At 40.7% G+C, this 18063-nt stretch overlaps 1 long non-coding RNA gene across 12 annotated transcripts in view; it reads right to left on the bottom strand.

Moving 5' to 3' along the window:
- Nucleotides 1-18063, bottom strand: part of LOC131418712 (uncharacterized) — a 227384-nt gene that overhangs the window by 8654 nt on the left and 200667 nt on the right. For 9 of the 12 annotated variants that reach the window (XR_009222971.1, XR_009222975.1, XR_009222973.1 and 6 more), the window contains one exon: nucleotides 392-2322. This is a non-coding gene — a long non-coding RNA (uncharacterized LOC131418712). Of the gene's footprint in view, nucleotides 1-391; nucleotides 2323-18063 lie in introns of those variants that run through there. The other 3 variants (XR_009222986.1, XR_009222987.1, XR_009222981.1) reach the window with 2 other exon arrangements.

Raw genomic sequence — 18063 nt, 5'->3', positions numbered from 1 at the left:
GGTTTGGATCCTGGGCGTGGACGTTCTCACTGCTTATCCAGCCATGCTGAGGCAGGTCCCACAAAGAAGAGCTACAACTCTACAACTATGATACACAGCTACGTACTGGGGCTTTGGGGAGAAAAAAAAAGAAAAAGAGGAAGATTGGCAACAGATGTTAGCGCAGGGCCAGTCTTCCTCAAAAAAAAAAAGTTCTCATCACACACGAAAAAATTTTGTAACTATGTAGGGTAACAGATGTTAACTAGACTTGTGGTGATCATTTCACAATATAAACAAATATCGACTCTTTATGTTGTATACCTGAAATTAATATGATGTTATATGTCCATTATAACAGTAAAATTTTTTTTTAAATTTTAAAATAAAATAAATAAATAAAAAGATCACAACTAAGCTAAGTCTTTACACTAGATAACCTGTAAAGGTGTCTGTCCAACTCATAATCTGTCCTCTCTTCTCTAAGAACTGTCTACTCCATCACCACTACCCACCAAGAAGTACAACATGGCTACTTTGTATTTCTATTGACCATATCTAATTAGACCAGCAGTGCGCACCTAATCTGAGCTGGGCCAGTCAGATTGTCTCTCTAGAGAATTTGAACTGAAACACACAGAGCCTAGGGACTGGGAGCTAAGTCACACCAACGCTGGTGTTCCAGAGAGAAAGCTTCCCACCTCGTGGTATTGAAATCCCAGAAGCTGCTCAGAGACCTACTTTTCCTAAGCAGTAATCTATCCAGTAAATTCCATTCCTCGCCTAAACTCCTGTACCATAGATTTCACTCACCTGCATCCAGTCAAGCTTCAGGTTAGTAAGTATTGAAAGATGAATAAGAGCTACCCAGACAGTGAAACGTTGGAGCCAGAGTTTGAAGATTCTCAAATGCCACACTAAAGGTGGACTTTATCCTGGAGGTAATAGCAAGACACGGAGAGTTTGTGTTTTTTTGTTTTTATAGCGTGTTATAGCCCTTAAGTAAGCAAATTAGTAAGGGGCTAATGCCAATGAGGAACAAGATAAAGAAATATTTACAGAAGAAGTTGAAGATTCAAAAGGAAGTTTCAAGTATTTCCCCCAGATTATTTCAGAGTGAAGCTCTATGAAGCATGGCCTCCATTTACAGGGCCCATTATGTCTGGATTCCTTCTGGGTGATTGTATTGAGTATCTACCACTTGCCCTGCCAGATCCTCTCTCCATTGTTTTCCACCCTGCTCTGTGCCCCAAGAGGCTGGCGAGCGTGGGCCACTTCTTCAGGCTCCTCTGCCTTCTGGTTTCCACTTGGATTTGGCCACTGAAGCACATCAGCAGGAGACCAGAGGAAGGGAGGAGAGTGCAGGGCGTTTAATCCCTGGGATGCCTCTCTGCAGAGTCTCCACGGACTTGAACAAAGGGTGCTGCTCCTCTCAGGCAAACTTCTCCACGCAGCTCTCAGTTTCTGTCTCTGAATTTATTTCTCTCAGTTTTGATAACCATTCATTCCCATCTCTCCATCAGACCTAGCTTATTTTCAGCCCCAGAATAGTACCCAATCTCTCTTGGTTTCCCTACACCTGACCATGCCTTTGTAAACAGTCCCTTTCTAAAATTCTCCTCAAACTATACAATTTGTGTGCCATCTGATTCCTGCAATAACCCTGATCAAAACAGAGTCCCTCTAGTGCCTCGGATGTGAAGACCTGGATATGAGAAATGAGTTCCCTTTATAGCTCCCGACCTCAGGAAACAGCCCAATGTAAAATGTCCTTTCTAAGGATTATCTGGGGGAGTTCTAGGGTTATTACAGTCATAAATAAACATGTTAATAGCCACAGGGAATCAAGAGTTTCCCCAAGAAAACTTCCCTCTGCCAACCTGAGGTGAAGAATACTTCACACTGATGTGAAAGGGGAGAAGCAGCACTTGGGTAATAATAAACAGAGCAATAAGCCTCAGGCAAAGTCCAATAAGCCAGGAGAAGCAGGCAGACATGCCTACCTTGGGATGGGAAGTCAGGGCCAATTGGCTGATAATTTGAACTCACTTTAAGAACCAGCCACAATTGCTTAGGCAGCCAGTAGGGCAGAGAACAGAAAATAGGGGGAAGGCAACTGAATTCAAATAAACTCTTTAGAATGTGGCTTGGGACAGGCTTATCACAAAGTCCCTCCCTACAGTATGTGTTGGAGTTATTCCATTACATTCACACATGTTATAGAATCGTCGATACATCTGTTAATATAGGTCATATCTTCACTGAAGCCTGGTTGACTCTTTCATTTATTTATGCATTCATTTCTTCCTCCATCCATCCATTCAACAAACAATGCCAGAGCATCTGTAAAGTACAGGACACGGGGTTATGAACAGGAGATGCAAAGAAAAACAAGAGACAGTCCCTAATTACAATCAAGTTGAGCAGACAGATACACAAATAGTAAATGAACAAGGTAATGATTCTAGGGCACTGTAATGAGTGCAAAGGTACTGAAATGCATAGGATGAAGGGACCATAGAGGAACCAGAGAAGGCCCAAATTCTAGGCTTTCTTGGGAATGGTCAGGGAAAGCTCCATGGAAGAGGTGACAACTGAGCTGAATTTCAATGCTGAATCTGATTTAAAAAGTGAAAGGCTGTCCAAGCATATGGTATGGATCATAGCATCTTTAAATAGAAACTTCCAAAAGAACACTGAGGTTTTTCACATCCTTCAAGGAAACTCAGCGCCTTAAGTGGTACCCAGGGGCTAAAGTACCCTCATACTCTTTCCAATGTGTAGCTTGGTTGCTAGGCAACCAGTATTGAGCTAAATCCAGCCTCATTCTCAATTAATTTGGAGGAGATATTTTGTTTTTTAAATTCATGCCCTCGGAGCTTCATTGTACAAAGAAAAGGAAACAGCTTCGGGCATTTGTATCTGGTTTAAGTGTGAATTTCCTAACTTCTCTTTAGTCATGGATCGACCTCAACATAGATGCAAAAAAGACACACCTATCACTGTGAAGAAGTAATGATATAATCATTACGAAACAAACCTTCTCCAGATACACTTGTTAGAAGTCACTAAATGTTTTGAACTCTCTTGGGAAATAGAAAGATGATTAAGATGGATTTGAATGTCTCCTAAAAACAAGGAGATCTTGCAAATATAGGGAAAGGTATTTTGTAACTATATATATCCAACTTCAACTGCTTCTGCTATGTAACCAACACAATTCTAATGTCAGTTGTGAAGTGATGAGACAGCAATGTATTTCAGAGTCTTCATCTCTGAGAACTTTTAATGATGATACAAATGTGTCCCAGGCCTGCACAGTGAAGGATTCTTTTTTCAGTTCTGACCCCCAGTAGGTTGTGATCTTCCACGAAAGCAGTTTTCAAACATCTCAATCCAAAATAAGATAAAATAAGACAAAATCATATACCTACCACTGTCAAAGTGTGAAAAACCAGACTTAAATAAATAAATGTATAAATAATAATTAACAAAATTAATCACATTAGTTAATACAAATGAATAGTTAATAAAGGAATGGTTGCTATTCCACCTCATTAGTTTATCATGTGTGGTTTATTGTGTATATGTAGATATTTATAGAGTACACAGTATAGAATGTAGGTCTAGTGCTATAGACAAGTTTTCACCAAGTTTTGAATAAGAAATCCCTCCACTCTTCATAGACAGATACCCAAACTGGATAACCCTACCCAACTACTAAAGGCAGAATGCTGACACCCACAAAAAGGGGGAAATAACATGTATTATAGAATGGTTCATACAGGAAAGTGGTTAAATGAAATACGATATACGCATACTATATCCAGCCAGCCCTGGTGGTCTAGTGGTTAAGATTCAGCACTCTCACTGCCGCAGCCCAGGTTCATTTCCCAGTCAGGGAATCACGCCACTCGTCTGTCGGTTGTCATACTGTGGCAGCTGCATATCGCTGTGCTGCTGAAAGCTATGTCACTGGTATTTCAAATATCAGCAGGGTCACCCATGGTGGACAGGTTTCAGTGGGGCTTCCAGACTAAGACAGACTAGGAAGCAGGACCTAGTTACCCACTTCCTAAAAACTTGGCCATGAAAACCCTATGAGTATAGCAGAGCATTGTCTGATATAGCACCAGAAGGTGAGAGAGAGGATGGCACAGAAAGACCAGGCAGGGTTCCACTCTGCTGCACACAGGGTCACTAGGAGTTGGAGTTGACTCGATGGCACTAACAACAATACTATGAAATGTCATTAAATCATTATATGGAAAAAGGCAGACTTTTATGTTCTGAATTAGAAATATCTCCAAGAAAAACAAAGGTCTTAGAACAATTCACATAGTTTGAGATAATGGGGCTAAAAAAAAAAACAGATGTTCATTTGTTTGTAAATGTATAAAAGGATATGCATCAAGCATTCTTTATAGTAATACTTGTGGTTGGGTTGAGGAACAGCAGTGGAATTTCACATTCTATATTAATTCACTTATAAGAGTATGTGTGAGTGTGTATTGGAAATACTGAGCATTAAATACATACATAGGAACAAAACGTGTCTGAATGAGATTTCTTTCTCTGCAGGTGTGGTGCCTGTTGCTCCGTGTTCCTTAAATAAAGGAATGAAGATTTTACCAAAGACTCTGGAAAATTTTCTACCTAAAATTTTTCCCTAAAACTCAGAGAAGCTAAATGACATACCCAAGTGACTGCCTGCCTGCCTTCCCTTTCTGTATTTACTTTTAATTGTAAAATATATAGAAACAAAATGTAGAAAATAATGAGACTCCCAAGTGTCCAAAGCCAAATGTAACCAATATTAATATTTCGTTTTATTTTCTTCAAAACTCTCTTCTGTTCTTAATTAAAAATTATAAACAAAGCTAAGGCTGCCCTTCCTCATCCTTCTTGGCCCTCCTCGTACAAACCTATGGGTAACCACAGCCCTGAAGTTGGTGGTTGTCATTCCTGCACGTGTTTTTGTACTTTTACTAAATACGTATACATCTATAAATAAGATATAGTATTGAGAATTGCTTTCTTATTATTTACATAAATTATATCATAGTGTGTATATCCTTTTTGCCTGAACTGGACTTTCTGGCCCATTTTACTCTATGCATTGATTTAAATAATGCAGTTAAGTCAGCTTTACCCAAGCTTATCTTGATAGAGTCAAGAAAAAGTCTGCACAGGTGGATTAACAAAAATGCACGCACAGTGATCAGAGCCACTACTGGAATTCCCAACTCTCTATAGCAGTGATCAGCCAACTATTTCTGCAAAGGGCCAAACAGTAGAAATTTTTCTGCTTTACAGGCTATATGGTCTCCATGGCAACTACTCAACTCTGCAATTGTGGAGCGAAAGCAGCCATAGATATTTTGTAAACAAGTGAACGTGGCTGTGTTCCAATAAAACTTTATTTATAAAAACAGGTCATGTGCTGTTTGGGGCCCAAGGGCTATAGTCTGCCAACCTCTATTCTATGGAAATGAGGGAGTTAGAAGGGATGCAGCTGTCACAGCTCTTATTCTATAGAACGCTAGGTCTGGTAGGGCTGATCTAAGGGGTCACCTTCCTCCCTGGTGTTCCAAGAGCATCTTTCCTGAAGTTGAGTGCTTCACAGAGGAAGATAAACTCTCATTAGTGAGGACCACTCTTTGGTCAAACTTATCAGATATTCTATAAAACATAAACGAAAATTGAATCTCTAAAACTTTGTGAAGGGAAATATTGAATGGTTTATGTGTTCCTAGACATACTTGAAGCTCTAGCTTCCCTGCTTTTCTCTCCCAGGTTATCTCCATAGGGTCACCCAATTGACTGCCTGAACTGAGTGGTCATGCTAGCACAAGATCAAATCCATTCATTCCAGCACCTGCGGCAGGGTCGGGAGAGGCAGACGTCAGGTGAGGTTTGGTTGGCCACAGCCTAAATGTGCCCTGTTCCTAACTTGGCAGAGTCCCTCCACGCGCTCCAGGATGAGGTGGCCACCAGCATGAACAAAATCATCTTCTCTCTAGTAACAGCAGGATCCTCTGAAAGTCATAGCAGTTATGAGGACGACACAGCTTGAGGCTCAGATCTGGGATGATGGGGTAGGTATGTAAGGGATTCTGGTCTGCCACCAGTCTCAATAAACTCTGGCTTTGGAAAGGAGAGCCATAACAGAGAAAGACCAAAGGGGAAATAAAAATCCCATTCTTTTTCCAGAGTATAATGGAGAGGTGTCTCTGTATTGGATAGGTTAGCAACTATCAAGTAGTCAATGATGCTGCTTCTTTCCAAAGCACATTTGGATATATGGCTTATTTGATCCTATCTACACGGGAGTCAGGGCAGGTGTTTTTATACAGAGAGAGAACAGAAGGGCACTGGTGTTTATTGAATGCCTTCTGAGCTTGCTGTTTCTGCTTGAAAATGCATGAATCCTCTCACTTAATCCTTGCAGGATAGACATCACCCCTACTTAACAGAGGAGAAAACTGACTCAGAGGGAAAGAATGTGTCCACTGTCATTGAGCAGGTGAACCAACTAAAAAAACTCAGAGCTTCAGAGTCGTCATTTCAGACTCCTAACCAATGGCCGTGATGAATCTGAGCAGCACATTCACTTCATTTTGTCTCATATTTCCACTGCCAGAAACAATCCCACCTGGACCTGAGAGCCATCACCCTAAAATTTTCCATTTAGCTACCTAAACTACAGTGTTCGGTGGCTTTGGAAATGAGAAAGGGAGTATTATTATTATCAGTCTGTTTTCTATAGAGGAAAAAAGACTATCACATGAGGATCAGAAACCTGCCAAGTCTAAAGCCACTGCCTCCATGGAAACCTAATTTCTACTTAATAGCACTAAATGATTAAATTAGACCCTTCGACATCACTTCTTAAGAACGAATGATAGCTGGGTGCTTTGTTTTCTCATTCTTTTGTTTTATGATTCTAGTCTTGAATGAATGTGATCAAGAGGGATTCTTTGAGCTCTCTCTCAACCTTGAGAGAAGCCTAAAACGTTTTCCTATTATACCGGCAATGTCGTGGAGGACATATGCTGTATTTATCGATAAACTTCTGCTCCAGGTGCTGGGGTTATACTTGGCACTTTCTGGATTATTCCATTAGATTTGCTGTTAATAATTGCACCCCAGGAACTAATATAACTTCTCACTCCTCCCCAAAGAAATGGTTTATCTTACCCTTTAGTTCAAGGGAAGGGTGGTGAATCTCAGTCACCATAATGAGATAAAGGGTAATTTGTCAGGTTAAATCCCTGAGTTAAAAATTAAACAGTGAGAACATTATATGAGCTTCCTATGATTCTGAGGTCTTGAGGTGAATGGAGAGGTATGGATTTAGATTCTAAAATTGGAGTTATGGCTGAGGAAAGGAATGGATTTGTCTTGAAAGGGAGAATCTCAAGCAAGGGCAGTGATGACATCAGACTGCAGTTCTCAAAGGAAAGAAGAAATGAGGAGGACTTTTAGAAAGTAAGAGAAGGTGCAGTGGCCTACATAAGATCCTCAGAAAATACAAGTTAAATCATATACTTTCTCCGCCCAAGGCTCTTCATTTGGGAGGAGAGGACCGCGGAGATGAGAGCACGAGGCTTCTCACATCACTCAAGTAGAAGCCAATAAGACACCATGAGGACAAAGCTCTACCTGACTTTTGGATGCCCCCACCACCACCTCCTGTCACCATCCCCCTCATTTACCCTATCCAGGCACAGAGGCCTTCTTGCTCTTTCTTGAATGTTCCAGCACACTCTTGTCTCAGCGAAGTTGTATTTACTGTTCCCTCTGCCTGGAATACCACCCCCCAGCACCTCCCAGATAATGGCTTGGCTCTCCCCCTGACCTCCTTCAGGCCTTTCCTCAAAGGTCTCCTACTTGATGAGAATTTCCCAGACCACACTATTTAAAATAGCACGCCTCTGACCCTCTACCTGGCCACCCTCCTTGCATGCTCTTTTTCCCCAGAGCACTGATCAGTTTCTAACACATCACATATCTTACCCTTTTTATTCTCTGTCTCCTCCCACCCCTCCCAAATATAAGGTCCAGGGGAGTGGTGATTGTGGTCTGTTTGGGTCACTGCTGTGCCAAAAACAGTCACCGGCACACAGTTGAATGAATGAAAGAAAGAAAACAAAGGTCCAACTCTGGGGAAGGAAATAAGTAAGAGAAACAGGGGGCAGGATGGAAAAGATCTGTTGCAAAGATAAAGAGGGAGGCAGCACCAAAAGGTGAGCAGACAGGAGAGCAGGGGGGATTCTGAGGGATGTACATGAGGAATAGAGCCAGATGAATGGCTCCTGCCGTCCCCCTATTCCACTTGGCATGGGGGCTTATTGCCTGACCTCCTGCCCTTTGAAATGAGCTGCTCATGGCTCAGAAGTTGTGTTCTGCCTGAAATAGTTCCAGCATTGTGGCAGAGACGGGTGGGAATAAATTAATCTCTGGGCTGCAGCAGCTGTGGCAGAGCTGTATTATCTGGCAGGGGGCTTGGCAAGCGCTGTGTAAGGCTGGAGCCTGCCTGGACCAGGGGGCTCTTGGTTCACTGTCCATTCCACCCGGCTGCCACAACATTAGGTAGGAACAGAAGGAAACACACAGCCAGGGCTTATGCCTCTTCTTGTCAAACAACAGATTTATCTGAAATTTCCACCCAACCAAGAAATAGTAGAGGGACAAGGAGGGATAAACATATGTGTGAATCTCTGCTATTCCCTGAAATTCCTCAATGGAATAGTTATGAATCTACAAGGACAAAGAGGACGGAAGAAGACATAGTAAATAAGAGATGTTAACTAATTTAGGGAAGACTGGAAAACAGTGGAATGTTTCATCAATTCTAAAACAAGCGTCTTCTTCACATTTTAACATTTCTGAGATGGAGATGACTCTTACAATTGGTGGTATCTTACAACTGTAATTGGCAGCATTTTTTTCCTTTTTAATTATCCTTTAGATAATGGATGGTGCATCCTATAATCAGTCACGTCTCAAAGGAAATGAAATATGGTAGCAGCTCCATATTTCATCCAAACGCCAAAAGGTTGCAGAGGACCATGTCAATGGGAGGAAACCAAACTGCTTTGCAGAACTCCAGGAGGGCCTGAAGGCTAGGAAGCACCAGATACCATGGGGACAGGAGTGAAGAGTAGGGCTGAAGATGGGGAAAAGGTGACAAGTTGGTAAAAGAACTACAGACTCCCTCAGATCCCTGCTGCCTCACACAGGGATACAGCCAGGTTACTACTCGGCTCTCCCAATGTTGTGGATAGCGTGGCCAGATAAAATATAAAAGGCCCAGGTACATTTGAATTTCAGATAACGAATGATTGCATGGGACAGACTTATACTAAAAACATATTCCTTGTTCATCTGAAATTCAAATTTTACGAGGCAGTTTCTATTTTGTTTTTCTTTGGCTAAATCTGGAAGCTCTACCTATGGAGAAATTGAATCAGAAATATTCTAAACTTTGATATGCAAGCTCCATAGAGACTAGGGAAAAGGCTTGTGACTAAAAACAAGTGGTTTAGGTAAAATCATATTGAATGATGACACCCTAAGCAACACTTTTTGCAACTCAGCTCCAAGAGCACTGCCGGTCAGATCCACTTCCCCCACCTAGAATAAATCACCACTGGAAGCAAGCAAGAAAGCAAAGTAAGAAAACAGTGGGCAATTCTCCTGGGACCCTGTCTGTGATAGAGAAAAGACCAACTGACTTTTGGCAGCTTGTCCCCTGCCTAATCATTCAACAGAGCAGCCCACTATTCAACCAGCCCCCCTTCCATGCTCCCCCCACGCATATGAGACTCTCACTCTGTTTTTTGTCTAACTCTTAATATAGGCAGACAACAAAGACCACCAGACAAATAAGGGAAGCCTATAGCATGGGAGACAGTAACTGACAATAAAGCATGAAAAGACTCACAAGATAGAAAGGCAATACGGGGAGGGAAAAACATCCTAAAAGAGAAGTAATCATGTTAGAGAGAAGAAAAGGTATTGCATTCATGAAATAAGAAAATCACGTTATCTTTAAAAATGAACAAGAGGATAAGAAAACTCTTGAAAATTAAAAATACAATAGTCAACATTTTAAAACTCCATTAGAAGAATCAAAAGATAAAGATGGTGAAATCTCTCAGAAAATAAAATAAGTGGGCATCTAGAAGGAAAATTGGAATAAAACATAGGAATATTGGGAAGATCCATTCAAGAAGTGCAACATTCAACAAACAGAAGCTCTAGAAAGAGAGAATAAAAATCTAGAGAAAAGAAAATTATCAAAGAACATAAGAATATGATCTAGAACCAAAACCCATGAGTTTCTGGACTTAAAGGGCCTATGGAATGCACAAGTATGAAAATAGCATCACTGTAGGACTCTTGGCATGACCTTTCAGAACACTGGTGTTAAGGAAGATTCTTTAAGAGCTGGAGAGGTCAAGTGAGCATCCAACCTATAGCTCGGCAGCAGGTGGGCACCACGTTTCAGGAAAGCCAGCATCACATTGACAGAATGAGATTGTCTGCTGATACAATGATCTCAATGACCATTGGACCATAGTCCAACCTCCCAGGATGGTAGGGAATAGTGGTGAGGAGTGCCTGGAGTGAATTAGGCTGGAATCACTCCTGAGTAGTGGTCTACACAGCCATTGCTCAAGAGAACATTGCACTCTAACTGGCTCTCATGTTGGTGCAGTTGGCCTCTTGTACAAGAACTGAAGTTTAGCATGCACAAGTGGAGGTTCTGGACTCCACACCTGATTATGCATAAATGACACAGGAATGAGCAAGATTTCATGCACCGAAGCATTCAGTGTACTTAAGATACTTACAAATAAAAACATTGTAATTAATTGACAATGATGATTAAAATTGGGAAATCTCATCCCAAAATTTAGATTTCTAGCTAATATTGAAGCACGTGAAGACCTGACAACATCAAGCTCATCTTCTTGGAACAGTTAACTGGAGCTTAATAGTAGATATCTCTTTCAGTCAGACATGCAGTTCTGATTGGCCACAATCTCTGCCATTCCCTATAATCTCCAAACTCTGAGGTCAATTGTTCATTGCCATTTATCATTGAATGAGCACTCTTTTTTATTGTATTTTAGAATAGAAAATGAACTTTTTCCTTTACCTGGTCAGCATCACTCTTATTCATCACCAGCCTAACTCTTGTGGGCATTTGAGTTGCTAGCCTGCTTTAATGAGGTGCAGTACGTCATCTCGCTACCACTGAATCAAGCTACCACCTTCATGCTTCAGCATGAAGATGATTTTGTTTAAAAGAAGTCCACGGCAGGGGCAGGAGTGGAAACTCTCTCATTAACTAACCAATCAATTATTCTGGACCTCAGTTTCCTTCAGCAAGAGAGATCTTGTGATATTAGGTTGCTAAGGTACTGCTGGTGTAGAAGACTAACAGTCCATTTCTACTGGGAAAAATATGGCTAGTGGTGGACAGAGTGTTTCCATTATTAAAAGTCCGTTTAATGGCTTCTTCCTCATTTGCCCCAATTCAAACATGGAACCTCCATTTCAGACATAGTATTTCATTGTATCCCTGGCTTGTCCTTTCTATATTTTCTCAATTCAGAGCATAAAGAGGGAAAAGAGACAGTCATTTATGGTTCAGTATCTTAGAGAGATTTAAGATTGTAGACTCAATTCTTCTGTCTTGGTACGGAGACCTTTCACAAACTCAATTGAGGGTATCTCTGAAAATTAAGGAGAAAAAGATCAATCACCTGGTGTTATCAGTAACAGCTGCTGAAAATTTATCAAGAATTTGATATAGCTATGTTTCAGTTGGCCCTGACTAGAAGTGGGGGATTCTCTGAAACTCAGCTGTAATTAGGATATCCCTAGTTGTAGGGTTGGGTTTGCCTCAGCCCGCCTCACGTGCTATTTCAGGCAGAGGGATCTATGTGTGCAAAACCCTGGAGGAATGAAAGAGTATGGCTGCTCAATGAACTTTGTATTGTCCAGCGTGCTGGAGAAGGTGTGTAGTTCAGGGAGTGAGGCGGTACAGATGAAGGGTTATGGCAGGGAGTTTGCAGAACTATTCAGGGAGATGGTATAGGATAGTACATGGGATGTGTTCGCACTCCAGAAACATGCTCAGATTTTTAGAATAAACTCTTCCTATCTTCTTTGTTACATGCCTATTTATTAACATCGGCAGCAATAACCACCTTTTGTTTGACTGCTAGGAGTGCCTCTCACTGTATCAGTGCCTTACATGCATCTTCTCTGATCTTTACAACTACCTTGCAAAGGGCGTATTGACCCACCATGGATCCAAATATCTATCCATCCTACACATGTTCTTTGAATTCCAACTTCATGCCAGTGCCATTGTGCCAAGCACTGAAGATGCAGTTGTGAACAAAACAGGTGAATTCCCTACATTCATGAAGCTTATATTCTGGGGAAAGGTAGACAATAATTAATTGGATAAAAAATGTAAAAAATTAATAAGCACTCTGAAGAGAATTAAGGCAGGGAGATAGCAAGATACGAAAAAGAGTGGTGGGTGACTACTATACAAACATATTTGTGAACTGTGATTAATGCTATGACAATATAATACAAGGGAGCTATAAAGAAATATTTATATATGACAGCCAGCCTGGATGGCCTAGTGGTTAAAGCTCAGTGTGCTCTGCTTACGCAGCCCAGGTTCAGTTCCCAGCATGGAACCACACCAGACATCCGTCAGTAGCCATGCTGTGGCAGAGGCTCACATAGAAGAACCAGAAGGACTTACAACTAGAATATGCAGCTATGTACTGGGGCTTTGGGGAGGAGAAAGAAAGAAAAATAAAAGGGAGGAAGCTTGGCAATAGATGTCAGCTCAGGGCAAATCTTTCCCAGCAAAAAAATAAAAAAGAAAAAGAAATATATAATGAGAGTAAACTTAATTTAGAGTAGGGAGGGAGGTGTGAAAAAAGGCCTGTGTAAATAAGCAGCATTTAAGCTGAGACTTAAAGAACAAATAGGTGAGTTAGGGAGAGTGTAGGTGGGATGGGAGGTGAGAGGTGGGTTGTAAGCAAAAGGAACAGCACAGGCAAGTGCCATGAGGTAGGAAAGTCCTCCGCCTGCTGGAGGCACTAAAGTAAGGCCATAGCAGGGATAGTGAGTCAGGGAGTGGGGGGAGGTGTGCTGGAAAGGAAAACATCACAAGCCAAACCCTCCTGAAGGTGAGTGCCCTGACCAATGGAGCAGAGCTTCATAAAGATTGAATAAGACTCAAGGAACCCAAAGGTAGTGATCAAGATCAAATTAGAATCCAGGACTATCAAACTCGACAGCTCCTCGTGCTCTTTCTGCTGCACATGCTACCTCTCTTTGTACCAAGAGACGGGACACACATCCTCCTGAACCGGGCTACCAGTTCAGAAGCAGATCCCTGAGGTTTGTCTATGTTTGATAGAGATGACCTGGTCTTGGCTGGTCCATTTCCTCCAGTACTGGAGGTCATACCAACAGTTGCCTGTCTCAGTAAGCAGCCGGGATGGACAGAGCAAGTCAGACCTCGGCTGGATGTGCTCAACACCTAAACTTCCAGGACCACTGGCAAGTCAGACGATAGAGGAATAAACGGAGTCATTATACTCCACTGTTGGCCTGTAAATCATCTGAGAGCCTCCATCATTTTTGTCGAGTTATTTTAATTGCTCTCATTTGCAGGAGCAAATTAGGTGTAGCATTGTTCTCGGGTGCTGTTCAGACTGGTGCCAGGGAGGAACAAAATGAGCAAAAAATGCAAACCCCTTTCCAAACAAAAGCCCAAACTCTGCAAATGAAATTGATTTGGAAACCTTGTCAAGGAAGTTTCTAAGGCCAATCTCTTCAGAGCATTGCAGGGTTTTTAATCAGGGTCGGAGAAATTGTTCAATTAATACACACATCTGACACCAGTAAGATTTCTTTGCATAGAACTCTCAGAGAGGAGGCCCTTATGGCTGCATAGTCTCCACCTGAAAACTCACGACAAAAGAGAGGAGTGTTTCCTACAGCCAAGCTATTGGAATTTTGTTCAATTAAGGCTTCTCTAACACATGCTAAATAAAATGGTGATTAGGGAAGTAATTTTGGGAATGCAGGCAACCCACACACCTCTCTCTATTTATCTGGGTAATGTATTTCTGTTTTCTCCTCACCAATTTGAGTTGTTCTGACTAATTTACTGCTTAACGACATAACCACAGGAAGGTGAACAGGGAGAAGAAGATTTGATTTAATTCAACAAATTTTTAATAAGGGCTTACTCTGTACCAGCTACAGAGCAAGGCTCCGGAGATTCAGTCTACAATCAGTGGTAGAGAAACAGACAGAGAGCCCAGAATGTGTGGTCATGCTATAAACTCACTCAGACCCCCAAAGCCATTTGCAAGGACTCCCACAGTCACATGAGGTAGCTCTGGGGAGCACACATGCTGGATTTCCTGAAGCAGTTCCAATGTCAAGCATTTTGTGCATCATCCAGAGACCTTCAAAGTATTTCCCAAATTCCAACATTTGAAAATCCAGTCTAGACTCTTACCTGGAAATACCCAGTAAAATTACAGTCCTTTGTGTCACAATGTGATTTGAGTTTAGATTTTTAAACTTTTTGTAAACTATTTTTTGTATATATTTTGCATATTTTGTAAATTATTATTTGTCTGGGCCCTTCCACTGAGATTGTTGATTTCCTGCAAATTGAATGCTCCTATCCATGGAGTATTGAGCTCATACCCAACTGTCTCAAACATTGAGGGTGGAATTTTTCCGGTAAAGCAGATCATTAGAGGTGTGAGGCTGGAATTAAATTAGTCTAATATTAATAATCAAGAAGTTCCACTTGCTCATGCGAGGCCTACCATGGAGGGTCAAGATCTAGAAACACTTTGGCAAGTAGAATTAGTACTTGTATCAAGAACAGGCCTAGATTAAGTTAGGGGTAAGGTTTAGGAAGGGCTGTGAATCAGGAACCAAAATACAGTACCAATCCCTGAACAGCTCTCAGAACTAAGCTTTAATGCAGTGTTCTCAAGCTATTTAAGTAGAGCTATATGATGCTGCCATTTTTATAGAATAAAACAAATCAAATATTAGCAATTTCATATGGTTCAAATTAATATATTTAGGCCAACCCTAGATGTAGGAAATGCTCCTCAATAAATAAAAATAAAGAGGGGTGGTGGGGATGAAGCTTCTGATCACATATTTTAGGCAAATCCTGGTAGATTAAGTATCCACATTAGCATATTAAAGTCCTTAAGAAGTTTTGGAGTAAATAAACCTGTTATCCATGTTTCTCAAATGTCTTTGATTTTGCAACTCTTTTGTCCCCACGGGAGACCTTGGGGATACTTTGGGAAATACTGCCTTTCAGTATCTAAATATATCACTAAGAACAGTTATTGGTGACATAATGTCATTCGGGAATGATAGAGTGTTTATGTTTTGAAAAACATGGCCTTGGGGTCTCCAGTTATTTCAATACAGCATGCGCAGATATATTTCCCAAGATAATCAGAGGAACTATGCTTGGATTGTAAATGTGTCATCTTCATGAGCAAGATATCTTGAAAAACATAAAACCCACCCTCATCGATGTAAGATGACAATCTGAGAGCAATAAATCCTCCCATTTTTCAGCTGAAATCTTCCTCATTCTTTCCACACATATTCTCAAGTGAATAGAGCGCAGTGGGTAGGAGGGGCAGTTTTCTCTCCTCAGATTCACAATATTTACTTCCTGAATTATTACTTTTGGGTAGCGCTGATATGATTTGCAAATGATTTGGTTCAGTAAAATCTTAATCAAACAGTGTTCAGTAAAGTAGAAACCTTAACAAACTAGAAAGTTTGTGCATGAAGCACTGGGATACAGGGAAGCAAAATAAAATCTGGTCTGATTAAAAGAACAGCACCCACCTTGGAGAAACAGTACATACTAAGAGTGGTTCAATGCACTCCCAGGTGACATAAGACCTGGTGCTAAAAGGTGTCTGTGACTTAATAATTGAATATGTTAATGAAGTATTGCTAGACTTGATTTTCCTCGTCTGTAAGATAAGGAGGCGTGTCCTAAAGACTTCCAGATGCTCCACGTTATTCCCACTGAACTTTTCCTTCTCTCATACATTTTACATCCTTTATCTTTTGTCAGATTTATTTATATGCTTATCTCTTCCCTCCTTCAAGGCCTCTAGTGCAAAAAGGAGCAAGAACTCTGATTCATTGTTGTTTTCTACTTACCACCTAGTGGTGGATAGGGTGCAGTTCTAGAATCAGACTGCTTGAGATGGAGTCTTGATTCTCTCCCCTACTGGCTGTGACCTTGGGCATTTGCTTAACCTCTGCAGCTCAGCTTCCTCGAATATAATATTGTGATTATAATCACACCTACAATATGGTTTGTTTAATCCATGCCCTGTACATAGAACAGTGACTAACACACGGTCAACCCTCAATAAAGGTTAACTCGCTCACACTTTCTCTAGGTACTCGGGAACTATTTGCTGACTCAGTGACTGCGCGGGTGATTATAACAGGCTAATATGCCTTTCTTATCATGAAAATAAATTTTCTATTCTTAATAACTCTTTTAAATCCTCCCTGTCTCCCTCTGAATAGCACAAAAAATATTGTTTTAATCCTAGCTGTCTCAAAAAGATATCTTGTAATTTCAACATGCCATCTTATACCCAAACTGCCTTTTAAGTTCTTTGTTTTCCTTCTCATCTCTTAAGAATAGGACTTCTTCACATTTTGCCATAAATAAGATATCTGATGAAGGATGCAATCTTATGCTTATAACCCTGAATCATATTTCTGCTAAAGTTTAGGAAGTGATTACCATTAATTAATGGTGTTTATGTCCCACCAACTATCTGTCTAGGGTACTAGCTGGGAGCTTCTGCAGATGTCAGACCAAGAGTGTTTATGAGACAAAGTAAGCATTGTCAAGTACTTCCTCGCACTAACTTCATCTTCATCCCAGTCTGGACTTTTCTAGATTTCATATAACATTTTTTTTCTTTTTTTTTTTTTGTGAGGAAGATTAGCCCTGAGCTAGCATCCAATGCTATCCTCCTCTCTTTTGCTGAGAAAGATTGGCCCTGGGCTAACATCCATGCCCATCTTCCTCTACTTTATATGGGACGCAGCCACAGCATGGCTTGACAAGCGGTGCATTGGTGGGCGCTGGGGATCCGAACCCACGAACCCCCAGCTGCCAAAGCAGAGTGCTTAACCGCCAAGCCACTGGGCCAGCTTCCTCATATAACATTTTGGCCCCTATAATTCTTTCACTGAAGGCTCACAGTGGATTGGAGATAAAACTCAAGATTTGTTCTAGAACCGTGCTGCTCAACGCAGTAGCCAATAGCTATATGTGGTCATTGAGAATTTGAAGCATAGCTCATCCAAATTGAGATGAGCTCCAAGTGTAAGATATACACTTTTCTAAGGCTTCATACCAAAAACAGTAAAATATCTCATTAATAATTTTTATATTGATTACATGTTGAAATGATAATATGTTGGATATGTTGGGTAAAATAAAATATATTATTAAAATTAATTTCATCTGTGTTTTACTTTCTTCTATGTGGCCATTAGAAAATTTAAAATTATATAGGTGACAAGTTTGTGGCTTGTTTCACATTTTTACTGGACAGAACTGATCTAGTACATAATCTAGATCTAGAATATTCTCTGAGACAGTTCCTGTTCTACATTCTTTATATGTATTCTTTCATTGTACAAAGAAGTCCAAGGAGAAATTATTATTCTTATTTTAGATTTAATAAAATCGAGAATTTCTGCAGGCTAAAATAATCATATAAAATTCTGAGAACATTGAATTTTAGGTTTGTCTGACTCCAAATTCAGGTTCCTTTGGTTGCACCAGACTTCATTTTGGTGGCAAACTGACCCAATAATAAATAACATTAAATCCTAGCCTTTGGTAGAATTTTCCAGAAGCAGATGCTGGGATGGAATTTGGGGTACGGGATGTTTATTAGAGATCAACATCTGTGGAAGAAAGGAAGA

The sequence above is a fragment of the Diceros bicornis genome, chromosome 2 (assembly GCF_020826845.1).
Source record: "Diceros bicornis minor isolate mBicDic1 chromosome 2, mDicBic1.mat.cur, whole genome shotgun sequence".
NCBI classification, from domain to species: domain Eukaryota; kingdom Metazoa; phylum Chordata; class Mammalia; order Perissodactyla; family Rhinocerotidae; genus Diceros; species Diceros bicornis.
Note: the sequence above shows the minus strand (reverse complement) of the source record. Positions and strands in the feature narration are given on the sequence as shown.